Below are 6475 nucleotides of genomic sequence, written 5' to 3'. Positions count from 1 at the left end.
AGCTCATAAATTATGTGTGATGTTGTCAGATTATATGACAAAGAAATAAAAGGTGAAAACTAAATATTAAATAAGGCCAACAATGTTGGTAATATTTGGGTCATTCAGCATGTTAGTATGCATCAGGACTTCTACAGGTCTTATGGTTTTGTGCCAGTTGCTATTTAAAAGTCAGACTGCTGTCTATCCAAATCCCCAGGTATTTAAACGTTTGGACAGTTTCAGTGCCACTGCCTGTATGGGTGGCAGGGAAATGTGAAGTGGAATGATGTATTCTTGAGAATAAAACACATTTTGTCTTGTCAGAATTCAGTACAAGTATGAGATTATCCAGAGATGTTTCAAGCAGCTGAAGCAGATTGTAATCCTGACATTGCTTGAATTGAAGGGGAGCCAAATGTATACATGACTGTGTCATCTGCATAAAATTGGATATTAAAAGTCTGTGTTGGAGTTATAATTTGATTTATGTTGAATATAAATAGGAAAGGATCCAGCACAGACCCTTGTGGTATCTCCCAGTGGAGGCTGTTTTGAGACCATCAGTACAGATCACCTGTGTGTCCAAATTAGATCAGACAAATATGTATGAAAGCAGATCTAAGCAAAAACACGATAATGGTGCACACAGTGCAGTTTATAAAATGTAGTGGTTAATAGCAACAAAAGCAATGGACATTAAGGCATGATCCAGGGACCACCAGCACCACATGTTAGGCATGTTTGAATTTTTTTTTGGATTTTCGAACAGTTGTAGCACCTTCTCAAAATGTACGTGGCGATGATCCTGAATGCTTTCTTTCTGGTGTGTTTACAAACAGCAAACTGATAAAACCTGCTTATTTTACCTTTATAGATGATATCTTGGTTAGAAAAGGTAACGCAGCACATGTCAAACTGGAACAACTCCACTCAAAGCTTAACGTTCCATAAGACATCGTGATTAGACAAATGTTCGGTAGGTGGAAAGTCACTTTACCTCTTGATGCTTTTTCAGAGTTCATATATTCACAAGTTGAAGTCTGAACCTGCACAGGATTTTACTGGGGATTTTAGTGGGATTTTGTCATTTGCTTCATGGAAAATGATTGATAATCATTGACTCACCCACTTATGTGGATGTGGATTTTTATGACTAACAAAATCAAATTGCTCATGAATAATTTAGAATTGTACTGTGTAATGCACTATTGTCTTTTCCATGTATCCAAGCCTATTGAAAAATATGACAAAATATCATCACACTGACAACTATTTCTTTGTTAAAAGCTACAGGTAGCATTCCTAATTAATGCCATACTCAAACCATTCATTTTACGCTGGAAATAATGAGCTGGCAGCGTAATCACACACAAGAACACACACGCAGAATGTGCACAGGCCATCAGAGTAAGTAATATCATGCAGTGACCTTTAAATATAAATTCAGCTGAATACAGGATCACATTAAAGCGGCGCTCAGGCTGAAAAGCATCCTGGCTCCATTAGCATTTGTGCGACCATGTATGATGACATCATGAAGCATTAGTGCGATCTGAGGAATCCATTTGCTCACAGTTGCGGTGAGACAGGGAGATTATGAACCCGGTGTTGCCGTACAAGCGGCAGCTGAATATGCTGCAACTGCTCCTCCCGCTCAGGCCTGTTGCCACGTCCCAAAGTGCATGGCAACTGCAGCAAAGCAAAAATGAGATGTGAAGGGGTTGAAGTAGAGCCCCTGAATGAATAATTGCTCTTCAGTACACAGCCTCAAAAACCTAATTCTCCCCTCTAATCCACCTCCCATTGAACCTCACATTTTTAAAAAGCATGCAGCCTGAGCATCATCCTAACTGTGGTTAGATTCCTTATAAACATTTGTCTTTTCATCGTGAGAAACACATCTTTCTCAGTGGACGGCTGCTTTTTCTCTGTGCAGCCCTATTGGAAAGCTGCGTGCACTGTCCTCTGGAATCAATTTGCTCCATGAGTGTCCTTCACTTTGAAGCAGCAGCGTCTTAATGCACTCCTTCACATGATAGAGCTGCTTGTTCTTGACATCTTGGGAACAGGAGGCAGGGCGAACTCAACTGCAAACACTTATTTCAGGTACTAATTTCACAGATATTGTAGACTGAGACATTTGAAAATAACTACAAACATGTTTGGCAGATGCTGTTTGAACCTGTGTTGGAGTAGCCAGTGTGCATATTTACACTCGGGGTGGAACAGCCAATATGGCTACACCGGTTGTATATAGCCTAGCATGGCACAGACAAGCACCAAGATGTCCATAGCCAACAATGCTATTTGCACCTGAGGTGTAAATACTCAATGTGGCTATTTACAACCAGGTGCATGGCAGAAAGAAGCACACACATGTCCATTGTCGACAATACTATTTGCACGTGTGGTGTATATAGCCTAGCCTGGCAGAGACAAGCAACCATGTCTGCATAGCCAGGAATGCTACTTGCAACTAGGGTGTAAATAGCCACTGTGGCTATTTCCAACCACATGGCAGAGACAAACCATGATTTTTCTTTCCCTCAACCCAACCAAGTAGCTTTGTTGCCTAAACCTAATCAAACTCTGACTGAAAATGATTTAAAGAAATGTAAATAAGAGGTACCACTGACAATTTATTTCACACTACTGTCAAATCTCCATCTCCTCTTTCATCCACCACAAAATAAGGGGACATTTTTCATCTATGGCCACATATGCTTGTGACTTGCATCATTCTTTTAACTTGCTTATTAGCCAATTACCCAAATACTAATTACCATGCAATGCAGGTAGACAACATTAAAGGCAGCGCAGCACAGAGAGCTGCACAAGTGCGTTGTTGGATTGATTTTCAGATGGTTAAAGCCGTCCACCAGGAGCAACATCGTTCTCCTTCAAAGCCACCCCTGGTGAGGTGAAGAGAAAAGTCTGTGGGTAGGAGGCAGGTGGGGAGAAAAGCTCTTATCTGTACACCTCTTCTCTGGTTCTCATCCATAGAGAGTGATGAAGACAGATGGCCCGCTCCGGCCCCGTCACAGCAGCAACAAGCCCGTGGATGCAGGCTGTGTGCAGCTGGACCCACACACACACTGATTCTTTCAATAAAGGTAGAGGAAATGTCAGGTTATTTGCGTGTCTCAGGACTGTTTTGTCTTTGAATAGGTAGCTGTGCAAGGGTGAAAGGGGTTTTATGTGTTAGGTATATGGAAATTCTACTCAAAGCAGCTACAGGGGTATCAAGAGGATCTGTGATATGTATTGGATTCAGTCATCCAAGCTGTAATGGTCATTTCTGCAGCCTTTTTCATCTCTTTTTGTGAGCATGCTGTTTGAAACGCCGTCTCCAGTGAGTCAAGTCTCTGTGGCCAAAGAGAGCCGACTGATCTGCACTTTTTAATGTTTTCATGTGTTTTCATCACACAACCAACATTAAAACTTCAAGCTGATCACCACCAGTGCTTTTACAGCAAGCTTGAAATTCTATGCACTGCACATTCTTCAGCTCCAAACAGTGTTTAAACAACAGTTTTTCCAATATGTCATATTGGTAAACACAGCAGATTTTAAGTACTTTTGATTTTTGGCTGGCTCAGCCTTAGTTTTAGTAATAGATTGGCCTCTATGTTTTATGATTTTGGGACCTCCCCACGTGAGTGTAAATGCAGGCAAATGACCATCGCCTGCCATATGTCTTGTGCTGAATGTGAGCAGTGCAGGATATGATGTACACAGAAATCAGTTTGCTGGGTTGTAAGTCCATTTAAGTAGTCGTGGTTGTGGGAAACATTCTGGCATTGTTGTTGATAAGGAGGAGACAGGTTATAGTGGGCAGGAGGAAGTTATGGGTCTATCCAATCCCTAGAACACCACTAAAAGCAAATGTTTCATTTGCCTCTTTGTTTGCATAAAATGGAAGTGAATGGGAAGTGAATATTCGACAACGTTAATTTGGCGCATGTGTGTCCCTCTCACACAACACCACTTGAGCAGCTATATCAGCACCATGGACAGAATACAAAGTGGCTCACCTGTGACAGTGCTGGAGAGAGCGAGGATGAAACTGACCTCAGTGCAAATGCATCATAGTTTCTTTCTCATTTTTCTAAATGGCAAATATGATAACCGCAATCTCTCTCTATAAAGCCTTGTTTTCCATGTGTAAAACAAAACCCTATATATCATCAACACCTGAGGATGTTTAAGAGAGCATATTTCATAATTTGTGCACTTACTTACACATTTACATTTAAAAGCAGCACATTAACAAAGACATTCATCCAACACATCCTTGTTTATGGAGGAAAAATCTTCCACTATGCTCAGAAATCTACAATGCGAACTCAGTAATAAATTGATTCTGCCAAGAAATATTGCATATTTAGCCAAAGTCACATCAGGTTATTTATATAAAGCGTGTTTCATATGACAGGCATAGATTTTATATGCTCATTAGTGAATTCCTCTGTATCATCAAGCTCAATTGTTATCCAGAAACTATTAGTGACTCATCAGTAGTCCACACTGGAGGCTCATGTGTTTAGTCATTGCCATGAACACAGCCAGCCTAGTTTATTTTGAGGCAATCCCACATACACCATTCTGTCCAATCATGCACCATATGTGTATTATAACACGGCAAAATAGTCCCTGACAAACTGTTTACTTATATTTTAGTAACATTTGCTAAAAACTACAGAACCTAGCTAGTATAGCAAACGAATTAGCTGTTTTGTGCCCAGCTTTTGAAATGTATGTCATCAGTATGATAAGGCTTAGGGATCACAGCTGCAGACAGCCTGGGGAAGTCAGGAAGTATCTAGAGACCGACTAACACACTGTTAGTTTTGCTCCTTTCATCACATTTGTTGACAATAAAAGATAACATCATCTTATCTTTTAAGAAACTGTCACCCACACTTCTTTCATCTGATCCATGCAGGTGTCTATCATGTTGATCTCTTTGTTCACTTCCAGCACACCTTTTTTACAAACAGTCATAGAGGATATAATTATTTTGATGTTCTTAAACAAATGTTTGAATGTTGCAGATTTTTGGCCAGCAGTTCAGCGACTTCAGGTGCTGCTTTACGTGTGGTTTGTGTGTGCACATATGGTTTTGCGGGCATGGTATTGTACAAAACCTCCATAAGCTGCTTTCTGCAGATCTATCTACAGTGGTATTACTTAGCCTTTTCTCACTCAGTGCTTCTAGTTGTTTGATCTGCTCCTCTTGAGAGGTTTGTGCCTGGGAAAAGTAGAGCCAATATAACATCTCAAAGAGTACCAGAGAATATTTGGATGTAGGTCCATGAGCAGGCACTTTCTAAGAGACTCTAGCGCATGGCCACACACCGGTGGTTCCCAAAGTTTTGGCACTGATGAAAAAAGGATTCAAAGGTTGAATTTTTGTGAAATAGAAGTAAGCAAGCACCCTCCTGTTTGCTTATTTCCCCTACATGGATCATATTCATTCAGCTTTGTTTCACTTAATATTTCTCTCCTGGTCTTCCACGCCTCTGTGCTGTGGCTCCGCCCCCCATCTTAGGAACCACTGTTATACACTATGCTTCACACCTACGTCAAACTCCAAAAAAACTGCCCCTAATTGAGTTTACTGTGGGGCTCTAAGGGCTCTAAATTTATGGTTAAAAACTAAGATATCTTTCATTCATTCTTGCATTTGTTCAGCATTACGTTCTTCAATATGGTCCAAGGGATGAGGGAAGTAACAATAGGTGTATGATTCTTGTTGATGAGGGTAGTAGGAATGAGTCAAAGTCAAAGTAGGTACAAATGACATTAATTTAACATACTACATTCTCATGATCCTCTGACTGTCCCATTTCCCAGGTTGGGATTTTGTTATTTTGACTTGGTGTGTTCATGTGCTTTTAAGTAAAGTGTTAACAACATGGATGCTACCAAGAGTGGGACGTGTTGTATGCTGAATCTGCTTGTAGGCTAACTGACCTGTTATCATGATTAATATTAATAAATAATATCTCTGACTAATCTAGATCACTCTCTGTGGTTAGCAACTAAAGGTTACAACCTAATACCATATTACAAATTTTTAGTTCTTGTGCAGGGTGTACAGAAACAGAAGCATGAGGAGCCTTAACTTCTATCCCCTTTCCTGTCATATTTTCAGCTGTCCCTATCAAAACAAACAAACAAACAAACAAACAAACAAACAAACAAACAAACAAACAAATACCTCTGACTAAACACCAAGGTAAACTGAGGCCAATGAAGACAGAGTCATGGTGAGTTTGATCACATGTCTTCAATGATATACAGGTGAAACCTGTTTTAACTAACTTATCAAATATAATCTTTAATAAAATAACCTCTATAATATATTGTTACAACCACCAAGATTGGACTTGGGTATAAGGGGTGTAACAATAAATAAATTTAACCTGGAGAAGAAGGAAGGGAAAACTGAGGCAAAGGTGTATACAAAGGTTCTTTTATTAACAAATTT

This window comes from Lutjanus erythropterus, chromosome 2, assembly GCF_056507025.1.
Source record: "Lutjanus erythropterus isolate fLutEry1 chromosome 2, fLutEry1.hap2, whole genome shotgun sequence".
NCBI lineage: Eukaryota > Metazoa > Chordata > Actinopteri > Lutjaniformes > Lutjanidae > Lutjanus > Lutjanus erythropterus.
Note: the sequence above shows the minus strand (reverse complement) of the source record.